This window comes from Lissotriton vulgaris, chromosome 12 (assembly GCF_964263255.1).
Source record: "Lissotriton vulgaris chromosome 12, aLisVul1.2, whole genome shotgun sequence".
Taxonomy (NCBI): domain Eukaryota; kingdom Metazoa; phylum Chordata; class Amphibia; order Caudata; family Salamandridae; genus Lissotriton; species Lissotriton vulgaris.
This window is the reverse complement of record NC_141700.1, coordinates 698,916,130-698,933,880: the sequence shown is the minus strand read 5'-3', so window position 1 is coordinate 698,933,880 and position 17,751 is coordinate 698,916,130. Positions and strand designations below refer to the sequence as shown.

Genomic DNA, 17,751 nt, shown 5'->3' with positions numbered 1-17,751 from the left:
GAGTGCTAGGGTGTGCTTGGGAGTGCAGAGTGACTGCAGAGTTCTAGGGAATGCAGAGTGACTGCAGAATGCTAGGGAGTGCTAGGGAGTGCAGAGTGACTGCAGAGTGCTAGGGAGTGCAGAGTGACTGCAGAGTGACTAGGGAGTGCAGAGTGACTGCAGAGTGACTAGGGAGTGCAGAGTGACTGCAGAGTGACTAGGGAGTGCAGAGTGACTAGGGAGTGCAGAGTGACTAGGGAGTGCAGAGTGACTAGGGAGTGCTATGGAGTGTTAGGGACTGCTGAGTGACTGCCGAGGCTAATGGCAATGTAAATGACAATGCCATTTATTTATCTGTTTTCAAAACCAACACATAAATACAAATTTTGTTATTTACAATGCCAATAGCTCTAACTTTTCCAAAGGCGAAACCATTGCATTGTAAATGCTTGTTTTTTTTAAGGAACTAGCAACCATTGACAAAGCCAATAGTCCTGGCTTGTTGGGGTGTAATGATACTTGCTGTATTATATATCTGGATGCAATGACAGAGACAACATAATACCAGTGAGGCAGAACACTATGCTAAGCGCATATTTTTAGCCTAGGTGTTTTAAGCTGGGCTCTTAATTACGTCAAACACCCCCTTTGAAGAGACCCCCCAGTTTTTTTACACCGCTTAAAGTCCTGGAAAAAACACCATGTTACAGTAACCTCACATCCTGGCACTGTGCATCATGCATGACTTCTACGTTTTCAGTCTGCCTATGTGCAGGGGCATAGGGAACTCTCCCCCACCGCACCCCACACCTTGCTGTAGTTCGTTCTTGATGGGACTCTTCTGCCTGCAACTCTGCAGACAAAGGCTCAGCTCTTAATGTGGAAAGGTGGGTGAGTAAATAAGTGAAGGAAAAGGTGAATGGCTGGATGGATTACTGAAAGGATGAATGCATGACTGAAAGGGGGAATGGATAGATAATGAAAGAAAGGATGGATGGAAGAGTGAATGAGTGGAAGTATGGATGAGAGAAAAGGTAAATAGATGGATGTATGGGTGGAAAGGTAGATGGATGGGTGGAAGGGTAGATGGATGGGTAAAAGTGTGGATGGGTGTGTGAAAGGATGGATGGATGAGTGAAAGGGCAGCTGATGGGCGAGTGAATTGGTGGATGGGTGTGTGAAAGGATGGATGGGTGGATGAATGAAAGGGTATATGATGGGCAAGTGAATGGGTGGATGGATGAATTGATAAGTGAAATGGTGAATGGATGGATGGGTGAAAGTGTGGATGTAAGGATTGATGAGTTAGTGAAAGGGGGTAGATGGACAAAAGGATGGATAGATGAGTGAAGTGAAAGGGTGGATGGATGAGAGAACGGATGGCTGGATGAGTGAACGGATGGTTGGATGAGTGAAAGAATGGATGAGTAATAGGATCATTGGATGGATTCATGAATGGGTGAGTAAATGGGTGGGTATATGGATGGATAAGTGAAAGGGGGATGGAGAGAGAAAGGGAGGATGAATGATTGAAAGGGTGAATGGATGGAAGGATAAATGACTGGGTGAATGGATGAGTAAGTGAATGGGTGGATGGATAAGTAAGTGAATGGATGGCTGGGTGGAAGAGTGGATGCATGGATGATTGTACAGATGGATGGGGTGAAAGGGTGGGTAGATGAATAATGGATGGATGAGTGAAAGGGTGGATGGAGGGATGGATGAGTGAAATGATGGACGGAAGGATATATGGTGGATAGGTGTGCAAATGGTTGAATATGTTTGGATATAGATGGGCACACAGATGGAAGGACAGACCTTTTTAGTGTAAAACTAAGGCTGGGGATACTGATTACGACAGACCAAACTCAATGTTCCATTTTCTCAGACGGGGTCTCAGTACCAAAAGGTACTGAAAGCAGCAGCTGGCATAAATAAGGGTTTGGGACCAGGTACTCTGTTGGGGAAAAAAACGATGGATTGGGATGCAGCGAGTGGATGAGATTAATAATTCAAGCATTCCAACCAATATAATACCTTCATTGCGTCCCAAATACTTTAAGGAAGATAACAGGAGGTACACACCACCCACCCACACACCCACCGGTAAAAAAAATGGTGGGGAGCCACGGCCAACTGCCGATTAGGTCAGGGGAGCCACAGGTCAAAAAAGTTTGGGAACCACTGTGTTAGTCAGTTATTTGGATTGAGAAGGGTAGCAGGGGAATAGAAGAGGGACAAAGGTTTTGTATTTGCAAAGTGATCGAAACCAGTCTGGGTTTGCATTTGGTCCCTTCTGTTTGTGGCCCCTATTAAACAGAGTTTTTCCTGGCAGGTCAGGATGAATGTTCCCTTGAGGGGCAAAATCAGTACTGATTTGTATAACACGGGCCTTTGTATACAGTGGCCTGGTTGGTGAAATACGATGGACTGGAATGCAACCAGAGTGGTTTCCAGTGGATGAGATTAATTCAACTATTTAACTATTCCACCCATGTTGTGCAGTTTATGCCCTAAGTACGACAGGTGTGCCCAGACATGGGTTCACTGTGCCATAGGACTCAAGCTGTACCTCACTGAGACCTAAGTAGGTCGAATCTAGCCTGGTGTTACCAGGCTGCTGATTGTGAAAAGCTTCAGATTGGCAGGTGGGTCAAACCCCTTGAACTGAAGCTGGCGAGACAGGCAATCGGTTGTCTGCAGTACTTTAAAGTCACATTATTAGGAGGCTGCAAAGCGGTAGACACTGGAGGAGCAGACAAAAAAAGCATGGGTCTGCCCATGAAAATATCAGTCAAGCTGCACTTAGTTCTTGGTTAAGAGTGGCTCTCGTCAATATAAGGTGTGTGGTGTCAGGTAACGTGAGTACCATTTCCACATATATTTTTTTAAAATAATTTTCAGCATTCCATTAAAGCATCCCACTCTTTTGGAGGGTTTAAGACGGTAGGCACCGTGGAAATGTTGTTGAAAAACTTGTACCTTGCACAATTCCTGTACTATGGATGACACAAAAGGAGGCCCTTTGTCATGTTGAGATTAGGTGGAATCCCAAGCTCTTGGATACAATCTTGGATCAGTAAGACAAATGTAACCAGCACTTGTAAACAGGAGCAGCAACGGGGCATCTGAATGAAGTCAATTTGTATGTAAAAGAATGGGCACCAGGTGATCGGGTGGGCAGAGCGGATATTCTTGGCGCTCTTACCAATAATCTATGGTTGACTAACAGCAAAGGATTGACGGTCCTGCTGGGCAAAAGAATGGAAAAATGCTTCAAACCAGTAGGTGTTTGCAGCACAAATAATTAGAGCCCTGCTAAATTTCAATGCCCTGGCAGAGTCAGGTTAGTATATCCATTCAGTAATCAAACCGCGTTGTGACTTTTGTCTCCCCATCAACCATCTTGATGCCATAGGTATCCATTCCTTGGCCAAACACTCTTCACATTCAAGAGTCTATTCCTATGTGATAGGGTAGCATGTATTTTTAGCTATCACTACCTTCCTTCAGCGCTGAGGGGCCTCAAGCGAGCTTTGTTCATGAAGCCCACTCTTTAGTAGAGCCGGGAACCCCTCCGAGGTAACTGTGTGCCTTATAAGTTGCTAATAATAATTAGTGTACAGCGAGAAGTGGGAAGTCCCTCTGCAGCCATAGGAGCCCAAAGTAATGAGCAACACCAAAAACATATTTAATCAATAAAATTGTAATGTTCTTTGTAGCTAAAAATAGAAGCTCCAGTAAGGGCAACAGGTTCAGCAACCTTGGCAGAATACCCTTGTGGAAAACTATGGCTCTCTGCTGTTTCATGCTGGGTACGTGGAGCATATCCCACCACTAATATGACATCATTATTTCTAAGTCAAGGCCCACTGACAATAAACACAATCTTGCAGTTCAACAAAGGTGAATCATTGAGGTCAATTCAAGGTCTAGTAAGGTGGGCAGTTGTAGTAATACAGGGATGAGACTCCATCATGAGAAATAGGAACAAGGATGCAGGGCAGTGGTGCCATGGTACAAGTAAGGTAAATTGCCCCCACTGCCCGTTTACTGGCTACGCAGTAAAATAAAGCCCTCATTTGAGTGCAAAGCCCTTTAACATCCCCTGAGCCCCGCTTCAACTGTACTTGCTGCCCTAATTATGGCTGTGTCCCTGAAGAGGAGCTTAACACAGGGGATCTTACCAGTGTAATAATGTTGAGGGCAGGCAATGGTTGACTTAAGTTTCCCAGATCTATGTGCTAGTAGTTCTTTCAGCCAAGGTTTAACATTGCCGTCTGAGATTTGTAATCTTGTTTGTATGAATGTATGTATGTATGTATATGGTAGTTCTATAGTGTGAACCTAGCCAAAAGGCAGTGGAGAGCTATACATATATAAAGACAAGCATAAACCCAAGGAGCAACAGAAGAGGAAACTGAGTTGTGGGTGTTTAATGCATTGTCATGTAGTGTTCTTTAAAGAGGTGAGTCTTCAATTCTTTCCTTAATTGGCATTCTCTATGATGTGTTATCTCGTTGTGTTATTTATCCCACTATGAAAGCAGAACTACAAGCTGCAGAGTGCAAAGCAAAAGCCTTCAGTGGATAAGCTACTCAGGTATGGCCCTGAGAAACTTGAGTGATCAACAGTGTAACAGCAAAATACTATGTAGGTCTCGGCTGTGGCAACACATGTGTTATCGCCGAAGAGAGATTATGTTCACCAAAAAGACTTGGAGCCCACCCACAGCTTGCCATTTGTCGGCTTCATTGTCACTCTTATTTACTGGCTCCTGATTGGCCAGTGTATCCGGGTTCACTTTATTTCTGTTCTTTTCTCCCTTCTGTGGAGCATGGACCAAGTAATGATTGCTTCTTTTTGATTAGTGTTGTTCTGCTGCTCAAGCTGAGCTTGAGGTACGTGTTTCTTCTTCTCCTGTTATGCTTATTGCTACTTGTTCCCCTGTGCCCCCTTCCATGTCAGTATGCATATCACCACCCAACCAAACCCTACTACCACCATCCTACCAACAAACCCCCATACCTCCTCCACCCCCTCCTGGGCCAATATGCCACCACCCAACCACCATATTCCACCACCATTATCCTCTAAAGCCACCACCTCACAACCACCACCCAACCACCCCTACCATCACTGCCCTACCAACACACCGCCACCACACTACAACCACCAAACATCACCCTACCACCACTATTTCCCTACCACCACCACATACAACCACCACCACCGTAACACCATCACCACCACTGCCCTAACCACAACCACCCTAACATGACCACCACATCACTCTACCCTAACTACTATATCTGCCTACCAGCACCACCCCTAACTGACCTGACCTTCCCCCTCTCTCTTCCACTACCCTCTCCCCTCTCCGCTCCTACTCTTTCCAGCTTCTGTCCTCTGCCATCACCTGGCCCTGCCTCTTGTCCCCACCCTGTTTCTGAGTGAACCTCTTCCCTCAACACTTGAGACCGAACTATTTTGTCTGATGCCCGATGGAGCTTCCTGGTTTAGCTATAGGGGAGATGGGCCGTGGATCCCCTCCTTGGTCGTCACCTACCCAGTCGGTCTTTAGACAGACTTCCATTCGTCTCTACGGTTGTCTCTTCCCTTATCCTCACTTTCTCACCTCTCCTACCCCCCACTACTTTTCTCTCTCCTTTCTCTCCTCTCCTAATGTATTGCTGATTTTCTGATGTAATGTTTAACTGTCGATCTTTTTCTGTTATATTGTTGAACCTCATTATTCCACTTCCTTTCGTCTCTCCTGTCCTCTCCTCCCGCATCCTTTCTCTATTTTATGTCTCTCCTTCTCTCCTCTGTCAATGTATTGAGACTGAACTATTTTGTCTGATGCCCGATGGAGCTACCTGGTTTAGCTATAGGGGAGATGGGCCGTGGATTCCCTCCTTGGTCGTCACCTACCCAGTCGGTCTTTAGACAGACTTCCATTCGTCTCTACGGTTGTCTCTTCCCTTATCCTCACTTTCTCACCTCTCCTACCCCCCACTACTTTTCTCTCTCCTTTCTCTCCTCTCCTAATGTATTGCTGATTTTCTGATGTAATGTTTAACTGTCGATCTTTTTCTGTTATATTGTTGAACCTCATTGTTCCACTTCCTTTCGTCTCTCCTGTCCTCTCCTCCCTCATCCTCCCTCTATTTTATGTCTCGCCTTCTCTCCTCTCTCAATGTATTGAGACTGAACTATTTTGTCTGATGCCCGATGGAGCTTCCTGGTTTAGCTATAGGGGAGATGGGCCGTGGATTCCCTCCTTGGTCGTCACCTACCCAGTCGGTCTTTAGACAGACTTCTTTTCGTCTCTCCTTATTGTCTCTTCCCTTATCATCACTTTCTCACCTCTCCTACCCCCCACTACTTTTCTCTCTCCTTTCTCTCCTCTCCCAATGTATTGCTGATTGTTTGATGTAACGTGTAATTGTAGATCTTTTTCTATTATATTGTTGAACCACATTGTTCCACTTCCTTTCTTCTCTCCTGTCCTCTCCTCCCTCATCCTCCCTCTATTTTATGTCTCTCCTTCTGTCCCCTCTCAATGTATTGAGACAGAACTATTTTATCTGACGCCCGATGGAGCTTCCTTGTTTAGCTATAGAGGAGATGGGCCGTGGATTCTCTCCTTGGTCTTCACCTACCCAGTCGGTCTTTAGACAGACTTCTTTTCATCTCTCCTTATTGTCTCTTCCCTTATCCTCCCTTTTTCACCTACCATGCCCCCTCCACTACTTCCCTCTGTCCTTTCTCTCCCCTCCTAATTGTATTACTTATTTTTTGATGTACTGTGTAATCTGTTGAACTTGTTCTGTTACATTGTTGATTCTCATGTAAAGCGCTCTGATACCTTTGGGTCTAGCCAGCGCTATATAAAACTCTTTAAATAAAATAAATAAATAAATAAACCTACTGACACCACACCATACCACCACCCTAATCACCATCACTGCCACCGTAACCTCAAACCTACCCTAGCCATCACAACCCTAACCAACACCACCTTAACCTTCATCACTGCCACTCGACCCTAACCACCACTACACCCTGACCATCAACACCCTAACCACCACCACGACCCAAAATTACCACCCTAACAACCACCATAACCACCAACCGAAACATCACCATCACTGTACCCACCTGTCATGATGCCTTAGAGCATAGTGCACTTTGTAAATATTTATATTATCTTAACACCACCACCACACTAACCACTACCACTCTAACCACTACTAGCCTAACCAGCCTATCACAACCCTACCACCAACACTCTCATCACCCCTATGAACCGCACCACCATCCTTACCACCTCCCTAACCTCCACCCCACACTAACCACTACCTGACCCTAATCACCACCACCGTAACTTCCATCACACTCACCCTAACAATCACCACACACTAACCACCACTGCCACCCCAACCACTACTGACACTTTAACCACTGCAATGACCCAATTCACCACCCTAACCATCATCCCCCAAACCAGCACCCTAAAATCAACATACCACCATTCTTCCACCATAACCACTCTACCTCCACCATCCTACCACCAACTGAAACATCACCACCACCCTAACAATCACCACCCTACCACCAGCATCACCACCCTAGCACCACCACCCTAATCAACACCACCCTAACCACCACTACTCTACCGCAACCACCACTCCGCCATAATCACCAACACCTGAAACACCACTCCACCCGAATCAAAACATCCACCACCACAACCCTAGCCACCACCACAATTCTCTACCACCACTCTATCCTAACCACCACAACTTTACCTTAACTGTAACATGAATTCTTATGCTATGTTAAGCACCCTAACCAAACTCACCTTAGCTACCACCTCCTTAACTGCCACACCCTAACCACCACCACTCTAACAGCTACAACACCACCTTAATCACCACGACCTTACCCTAACCACCACCTTAATCACCACCCAACCAGCCTACCCACCACCACCTCACCCTACCTACCACCACCCTACCCACGTCCATAACCGCAATCTCAAGCTTACTCTAACCGCCACCCTAACTACCAACTTAAATACCACCATCTTCACCACCACCCTATAAATACCCTACCACCACCCGTTCCGACACCACCACCCTATCATCACTGTCCTACCATCATTCTCACCACCACCATCAACCTACCACCACCACTTCACAACTATCAACCTCATCACCCTAGCCTCCCTACCCTAACCACTACCACCACCCTTTCACTAAACATGACTCTCAATTCCTGTAGAAGCTCCTCATTTTTTGAGAACCATTTCCAATGTATTACTTGATTCTTGTTTTTATGGGAAGTTACAGCCTACATTTGCATTTGTTTACTCTTGTGTAACTTGTTCTCGTCTCAAGCTATGCATCTAGGTATCCATAAAAGCTAAGTCACATCAAAGATTAAGAAAAGTTTACATGTCTGCTTTGGCTATCTTTCTATCTGTCAGCCTTATTTATGGAACACAATATAAGAACGATGAGAAGGAAGGAACTATGTGGCTGGTTGCGGCTCTGAACCCTAGGGTGATTGTATGCGGGGCACATTCACATTTGTATAAACTTCATATTTTACTACCTCATACATTTTAATTGCTGTGCTGTGGGAATAAGGTAACGTGGTGTTTATTGTGTTACGTGGCATGCTTTTAATAAAGCAACCTACGTCATTTCTGCTTCGAAAACTAGTTGAGGGCTTTCCTTCCTCTTTTTTAGGTCCCGTCTAGGCAGGGCATGCGCTGTCTCTTTGAGACATGCTGTATCTAGGATATGGGCTTGAAAAAAAAAGCCCATCATGTTCCTTGGTTCCTCTTGCTGTCCTTTATAAATACTGGCTTTTCCTTGGTGAATACAGTTAGTAGTCCCGTCATTTTGAATTGTTTATCCTCCAATGAGGACTGGCACTCTTACATATGTTCTTACTGTGGAAATTATTTATAGTTAGAGAGAACTCTTTTTTTAGTTGTCCTGCCTCTTTGGTCGCTAACTGTTCTATTTATGTGTGCAATGGAACTTCGGTCATTTCATGTGCCTGCTGTGTGCCTCCTGCTCAACAATACTGCTTCAGTCTCTTATCTCTCATGCCTCCCCCTCACCTCTACTGCAACGCTGCCTGTAGGCCCCCATAAACCGCCTGATGCCACTGCTGTTTTGCTCGTTTGGTTAATTCGTGCATTCTACTCCCACCCCATTGCATGACACGACACTGCTTGCCCACCCTTGAGATTGCTGCTTTGAATTTTTATGTTATTTTAAATTAGTCTCTCTATGTGCTCAACGTTAAACCAACACCAGACTCGAACACGAATCCCCCTGCTTCCCCGTCGGCCACTCTCACCGCTGAGCCATATAATTTCCCTAACCTAATTTATAGTTTACAAAACCCTCAATTGAAAATGGATGAGAAAACAAAAGGTATAACCAGTGCTTTAAATGGAAAAAAATAAGTGCAGGTACGCTGGAGGGTGGAGTGTGGGGCGGGACATGGGGCGGAGCAGGGGCCGGCTAGGTTTTCAATTTCTCCAACTTGATATGCAAGAAATACAAGTGCAAAGTAAATAATTCGGAAGTATCTGTCCTATGGTAATGGATCTAACAATAATAAGGGTATGTTCAAAACTGTCTCTGAATTTTGCCATCAACGCTTTGCATGCTGGCATTTTTAGAAACCCCTACTTATAATGAGAAAGTAGAACTACGAGTCCCAGCATGCAAAAGCATTACCAGCTAAAATCTAGAACTGTCTGAAAGTCTACAGCATTCCATGGAGCTGCCTGTCGCATTTGGATTATGCATGGTGGCGACTGGTCTATTTGCCCTTCAACTTCTGACCGCATTACGGCCCTAGCCATTTCTATATCTTCCTCTGTTCCTACTACTGCCTCTTCGCCTATGCCCTCACTTGCCCCTCACTTGGCGTGTTCCCCCACTCCCCCCGACTCCCCGCATACCTTGGCCTCTGCCTATCTCCTCAATACCCGCTCTGCGGGAAAACACCAATTGGAATTGTTTAACCTGCTCGACTCTGAGTCCCCTGACTTATTGTTCCTCAGGGAAACCTGGTTTTCTACCGATTCTATGCCTGCCGTCCCATCTGCTTTACCTGCTCCTTATTATATCCTCCGGGCAGATCGCCCTGACGGGAAAATTGGTGGAGGTGTGGCCCTGATCACTCGGTCCCACCTACAGTTTCAACCTTTGGCCCATCCCCCAATACTCAATGTGGACTTCCTAGTCGCCCGCTCCACGAATCTTCTTGCCCCCCCTTACCATAGTTCTCCTTTATCGCCCTCCCCAAACTATGCCCCATTTTTTGCCCGCTCTGCAAGACTTATTTGCCACCCTGGCGATTAACAATCAATCCGTTCTCCTATTGGGGGACTTCAATTATTGGCCTGGCGACCCTAGGGAAGACCAGACTTCTAAAGACTTCTCTGAAACACTCCGCTGTTTCAATTTCATCTCATATTCACACTCCCACTCATACCCGCCCGCGGCCATGTTCTCGACCAGATCTGGTCATAAAGCCGAACCATATCGTCCACCACCATTCTCCCCTGCACATGGTCGGACCACTCGATCATCTCCTTTTCCGTTGATCTCTCAGTCACTAACAAACCCCCCCTGCCCAAGAACGGCCTCGCGCGAAACTGGAATCGGTTGGATTTTAACGCTCTTCACTCTTCCCTGGCGACCACCCTCCCTGACTTATCAGACCTCCCCCTCGATTTACAGGTTGATTCCATTAATTCTTGGCTTTCCTCCTCTTGTGACCTGGTCGCTCCTCTCAGGAGGGTCAAAGCTTGTCGTCTTCACGATGCCAACAAAAGGTTCTCTGGTGACCTTAAACCCTCAAATTGGCCCTTCGGCAAGCAGAGCGACAGTGGAGACGCAAGTATTGTCCCCTCCTGAGGGACCGATATAGGTCCCTCCTGAAAAATGACAAAAGAGCCATCCTTTCAGCCAAGTTAGAATACTTTTCGGGCAAAATTTTATCTGCAACCAATACATCTAGGGAGATCTTTTCCATCGTTCACATCCGATAGAGTCAACCCTAACCCTGCCCCCTCTGAATCCCTCTGCCTGTCCCTTAATGACTTCTTCATTGAGAAGATCGCGAATATCAAACGCAACATCCCCCCACCTTCTTCCCCTCTCCCCGCTGCTCCCCTTCCCCCTCTGCTCTCTTCTCTTGATCACTATCCCTCCATCTCGAGGGATTCCTTCCTTGCCTTACTCGGGAAGGTCAAGTCAGGTTCTCCTGCTGACTGTGGCCCGGCTCGTATACTAAAAGAGCTCTTTACCGGGTGCCCCGATCCCCCCCTATCTCTTCTCAACGCGTCCATCTCCCAGGGTATAGTCCCATCCTCGTTTAAATCTGCCACAGTCATCCCTATTCTAAAAAGAAACCAGGCTCTGACCCTTCTCTTCCTGCCAATTTCAGGCCCATCTCCCTGCTCCCTTATCTTGGCAAAATCCTGGAGAGCCATATTACCTCATGCCTGTCGGCCTACTTGGAGGACAACCATCTTCTTGCCTCCCATCAAGCTGGCGTCCGCCCAGTCCACTCGACTGAAACGGTAGTCACTTCTGTTCTTGACGAATTGAAGAGCAAGGCGGATTCCAACTCCCCTCAGGCCCTGGTGCTCCTTGACCTGTCCGCCGCCTTTGACACGGTCGACCATTCCGTCCTCCTCGGCAGTGTCAGGGCGGCGGGCATTCAGGGCACTGCCCTCTCCTGGCTCTCATCGTTTCTCCAGGGTAGGACGCAGGCGGTCCGCCTTTCAGGTTTTTCTGCCCCCCCTCCGCCCGGTGCCTTGTGGAGTCCCCCAAGGTTCCTCTCTATCCCCCTTCTCTTTAATCTCTATATCTATCCCTTCATTATTTCTTTACTCAGCATGGATGTTTCTGTGTACAATTACGCGGATGACCTTCAGCTGATCTTTGATCTCTCCCTTACCCCTGATTCCCCCCTTAAACTTCAAACTGTGCTCATTTTTATTTCTGAGTGGATGAACTAAAACCATCTCAAGCTCAACCCGGACAAAACGGAGCTAGTCCTGACTGGCGGCGCCATTAGCCATTGGACGCCCGCCCTTTGGCCCTCCATTTTCGGCCCTCCTCTGGCCCCCTCGGCAACGGTAAAAACTCTTGGCATCAAAATCAGTCAGGACCTCTCCATGCGTCCCCAGGTTAGTTCTGTTGTGTCGTCCTGTTTTCTGTCCCTCAGGATCATCCGCAAGGTTTCCCGTTTTTTTTCCTCTGACGCCCTCAAAATAATTGTCCTTGCCATGATCCTTTCCCGGTTGGACTACGGGAACTGCCTGTACGCGGGCATCCCTGCTTATGAGCTCTGGCGCCTTCAGACCATCCAAATTCAGGCAGCCCGTCTTGTCCACCGACTTCCTAAATATCACCACACTACCCCCCTCCTTAAGTCCCTCCATTGGCTCCCCATCCTGCAGAGAACTCTCTTCAAGATGGGATGCCTAGTCTTCATGGCCCGCTCCTGCACTGCCCCCATTATCATCAACTAACTGATCACCCATTACCTTCCTAGCCGCAACCTCCGGTCCTCCAGTCAGGCACTCCTTAATGTACCCCGCTTCCGTAAATCCAGAACTGGTGGCACCAGATTTTCCATTCTTGCTCCCTGATTCTGGAACAGTCTTCCGCTCACCATTCGGGTCATCACTGTCTACCCCCACATCCGCAAGGAGCTCAAAACATACCTGTTTGCCCAAGCCTTTACCATCCTGTAATCCCCGGCTAACCCTTCCATCTGATACTTTCTATCTAGTAGCACCAGGAAGCCGCTTGGTCGCAGTGCGCTCTATAAATATTTTCAAACTCATTCAAACTCAAACTCATGGTTTCCCATGCAAAACAAGTGGTTTAAATAAAACAAAATGCTAAACAAAGGCCTTGATTGGGTGAGCAATGCAAAAACAACAGTTGATGGACAGAATGCAGAACAATGTCATACATTCACCCCAGTACAGAGATCTGGGCCTAAATCCATCGTTTTTTTTTGCACTCCACACCACCCCAGTTCAGACATGGCCATATGCAAATCTGCCTTGACCCTGTGCCTCATGGGAACAGTCCAGCCCGAACTGCTTGTTTATGCACTGGATTGAGTGAGCTACGAAACCTTAGAAAACATTAAAGTTCTGCCATTATGGACCCAGTGATACCCTAGAGGCAGCTAATGTTCAAAAATGTCTGTTTTGCAGTAATTACAGGGGCCTTAAAGCCATGGCCCTGTACCCGAACCAAATAACGTAAACCAGGTGCTGCAAATCTATGAAAATACCTCAGTAGTGAACAGGGAACAAGTCGGGGGTACACTTGGGTGGACGGCGTCCATCCACTATTTTCACAAGTTGACCGCTTTCCACCTTGCCAAGAAGTTGGACCCTACTAAATAACGTGCTTAACTCGTTTCGGTGTCATTTCCAAACACCGGGACACTTTCAGCAGCGCCTGCACATTGTCTGCTTTCCATCTGCAACAAGCAACAACATGCAGGTGGGACGGGGGTTTCTTATTTTAGACTCCTGCTGGGCCCATAACAAAGGCCGAATTTGAGTGGTCATCAGGGCTCCTTCTGTTCGAGAGTCCTGGCTGGGAGCAGTCAGGGAGCCTCACACCTAGAAGCAAATGCCGCAGAGGAGAAACAAAGGTTAGCACTTCACACATACTTAAGAGAGGCAGCGTTTCACTTAGTTCAGGCTCTGTTTATTAGATATGCATGCACTGTAAGAATGTCTGCTGCGTTGTCTCTCCCAGTATTTACACTAAATAAATGTAATTTATATAGCGCTTACTACCCCTGAGGAGGCGTTGAAATAATTTAAGTACCACTATTTTTTCTTGTTTAGCGCTACTCATCCCAAAGCAGAGTGTCAGAGCGCTTTACATCAACACGTCCATATTAAAGTCGAGGCTTGTGATGTCACTTCCTATGATGTCAATTCCTGTGATGCCACATGTAATGTCATGCGCTGTGATCTCATGTGCTGTGATGTCGCGCGTCGCGATGTCACTTGCATACTGCCTAACTATGTCCGTCCTCCCTTCTGTTTTTTAAGACTTGTGCCCTGGAAGTGTATGTAACACTGTGCAGGGCTATTTTTGGCAACATGTGTATATTTGGAGATTAGTGTATTTATGACCACAATGAAATATTGTTTAAAGGTACGTTTTTAGCCGTATCATGTATTTCGCTTTTATGGTTTTTAATCGATAATAAAGCTTTTTTGACTGATTGACTGACTGTATATTTGTAGCATCTTTGTATGTTATAATCTGCAAACGTCCCGTCTTCCGATTTATCGTTAAAGATATTGCATACATTGGCACGATATTAACCAGGGGACGCAGTTACCATTGGTGCAACAGGTGCAGTGGCACCGGGCCCATGAGGCCCATTGGACCCTGACCATTGATGTATTTTAGAATACCAATAACAGTCAGAATGGCCATTTCTCTTGCCTGCACTCGGGCCCATGAAACCCTTGATCCGCTACTTATATTAAGAACTTAATAATAACGCTTTTTCCCCCAAAGGGCTGCATAACACGCTGCGACCATTTTTTGAAGCACTGTAAATGACTTGCGTTCCTACTACTTGTCATTACCCGGTGTAACAATACCCGAGTCATTGACTTCAGAAGGATGGAAGTCCGAATAAGCTTTGCCACAGTAACATAAACCGCACGCGTGGTGTGACTGTATCCCCAGCGCAGCAGTGTCTTTCAGGCCTGCTGCCCACAATTACCCGCAGCCAGAGTTTCTCTACCCCCTTCCTTCCCCCCTGCAGTGGCGCAACTAAACTTGAGAATGGGTCCTCTGCAAAGTACATGGGGGTGGGGGGGGGGGGCAGGGACCTATCAGGGCTGGAGGGGGTCTCCTGCGCTGCGTGGGCTTTTATTACGTCACTTCTCCCCTTGACCCTGCTTCCTCTTTTCCTTCCGCCTCGCCACTTCCCTTTGCTTCTATTTCAACGCCAACCCTATCCTCCCATCTCTCTCCCATTCTTCTTCCCACCTCCTCCACTTTTCTCCCCTTACTCCAGTCTTTTCCCCCTCGTTCATTATCCCGCCTGCATTTCCCCATTCCACCCCATCTCTGCCCTCCCCGTCTCCCATCCAATCCTCTTTCTCCCCCGATTTCCTTCTCCTAAGCCCCGCCCACGTTTCCTCCTCCCCTCTCTCTCCTCCTCCCTACCTCGCCACCCCGTTACTCCCCCTCCCCTCTTTCTTTCTTTTTATCGGCTCCTCCTCTTGTTCCTGGAGCCCCTCTCCTTGTCCCGTGTTTCTTTGCCCCCCCCCCATGCTGCCCCTCTGCTGGCTCGGGGGCTGGGGGAGGGGCCCAGCCGGCTCTAGTTTCTGGGCCGATCATGGCTGAAAGCGGACACCCCTCGGGGCTTAACTTGTGATGAAGTTTGAGTCAGTAGCGCACACTACGCCTTGTGTGTAAACACCCAGCCAGCCCCGGGGCTGCGGGCAGACACCCACCCTTCGCACCCCCCACGAGGCCCGGGCTCTCCGGAGCTGGGCACTGCCCGGCATCCCTGGCTGGTCCTGGTAAGTCCCTTGGAGTGATCCTCGTGCAGCATGGCATGCGCGCCTATGCAGGCCAGTGCCGCGTCTGTTCTCACCTCTGGTCGGTCTTACCTGTCTGCCCTCGTTGCGCTGACCTATGCCTGTCCTAACCTCTGCCCTGCCCTATGTATGTCCCCACCTTTGAATGTCCTCGTCTGGTGTGCGTCATCTTACCTGTGTGCCCACCTTTGACTTGCGTCACATGTGTCCTCGCCTTTGCATGTCGGAATTCCTACCGTACCTGCCTGCTCTTACTGTGCCCACCCCCGTCTGCCCACCTGAGCTCTCACCTGCCTGTCCTCACCTCTGTCTGACCGTGCCTATACCCATGTCACTCACTTGTTTGCCTTCTGACTGCCTACTTACCTCAACCCTGCCCTAAACTCTTCCTCTCCTGCACACCTATTTGGCTTCATTGTGCCCACCTCTTAACTCCTCACATCTGCCCTGTTTCTGCCTGTCCTTCACTTCTACCCTTGCCTCCGCCTGCCCTGCTCACCTGTCTGCCCATCACTTTCTGCCCTCAATGAGTTTATCTCTCCCTGTACTCGCCTCTTTCTGACCTCGCCTGTCTGCCCTCACCTTTCCCTGCCCCGCTCACCTGCCTGACTCTGCCCACTTCTCTTTGGCCTCACCTGTGCCTCTCCATGCCCTCCTGAAACTACGCTCACCTCTCCTTGTCATCACCTCTGTCTGACCTCTCACCTGTGTGTGTTCATTACGATCTCCACTGTCGCCGCCTCTTCCTGTCCCACTGCCACTTGTCTCTGCCCCAGCACCTCCTACCCATGCCCCGACGGTGCCCACCTCTGACTGCCCTCTTTGAGCTGACCCCTGCCTGGCCCCACGGCCTTTCCTTTCTTCGGCGTCTCCCAATCACCTGTCCGTCTCCATGGCGACCTCCTCTGCCCAGGCCTCTGTCCTCACTGACTGCCCTCAGCTCAGTCCAGGACTCTGCCTGCCCTAATCAAGGACTGTCCTTCCCTCTGCCCTCACCTCTTCTTGTTCTACCACCTGCCTCCCCTCAGGGTGTCCACCTCGGCCTGTCCTAATGTCTATATCTAACATCAAGGAGCCAAGAGGGAAAATTGGGTCATGGATCGCCCTCCACTCAATACTATTTTAATAGTGAATTTTTATTATTGAGGTAGGAGGTACATCCATGTTGTGTCTGAGTGCGACACAAAGGTGTGTGATATTCGTCGTCTCACAACTGTTATTTTATATTAAGGGCTTGGGTATTCTTTTAATATGGCACAACATGGATGTACCTCCTACCTCAATAATTAAAATAGAGGAGTTAGTTGCAAAAGCTTTGTAACATTTGGTACAACATGAAAATAATGAATTTCTAAGTGCCTGTCCTAATGTCTGCCTGTCCTCACCTTTGGCAAGGCATCTCCGTGCCCCACTCACCTGTCTGCCGCCAGTGTGCCCCCTCTGCCTGTCCTTACCTGTGTGCCCACCTGTGCCCGCCCTCTCTTCTAAGTACAACCCTGTCCCCCTGCCAGGCTCCCCTCTGGCTGCACCCGCCTCTGCCTCCCAGGACCCGTCCCTCCTCGCTTGCCTCACTCCCACCTGTCCTCGCCTCTCTCCGCTCGTACCTGTCCTCTTTGTGCTCACCTGTCCCCCCCCCCCCCCTCCCCCATCCAATGCGTTCACCTCTGCCTGTCCTGACCTCTGCGTGTCCTCGCTTCTGTTTGCCCGGAAGTTATTCTTACATTTATTTCTCCTCGCGTTTCCGTCCACAGCTCTGTCTGCCCGAAGGTTTGCATATATCCCTTGGCTGGTGTTTTGATGGCAAGTGGCAACAGCGAGAAACCACAATATCACACAGGTTTTTAGCAACTGCACTACTTGTTTTTTTTTTTTTTTTTTTTTTTTTTAAAGGAGATGAGCCATAGATCAGACACCGTGTCATCCCAGAAAAAAAAAACAGAATACATCACATATAGACTGTTAGACATGTGGTCTGCCACATCCCGACCGGCTGAGACTCTATTACTCATCTCCAAGCTAAAACACAAGCGCTGCAGTTGCTAACAACCCAAGGGATGTTTCTTTTGTTGGTTGCCATCGAAACACTAACTCTGAACGTGTAAACTTCACTGACTGCATCA

The 17,751-nt window shown here is 48.0% G+C and overlaps 1 protein-coding gene across 3 annotated transcripts in view; it reads left to right on the top strand.

The window, feature by feature from the left end:
• The window catches only part of LOC147678027 (P2Y purinoceptor 4-like), a 220,283-nt gene that overhangs the window by 26,223 nt on the left and 176,309 nt on the right, over positions 1–17,751 (top strand). Inside the window, exon 1 of one of the 3 annotated variants that reach the window (XM_086945919.1) lies at positions 15,475–15,613. The exons of the other annotated variants lie outside the window; for them this stretch is intronic. The gene's annotated coding sequence lies outside the window, so the exon portion shown is untranslated. Of the gene's footprint in view, positions 1–15,474; positions 15,614–17,751 lie in introns of those variants that run through there. 3 annotated transcript variants of the gene reach the window in all.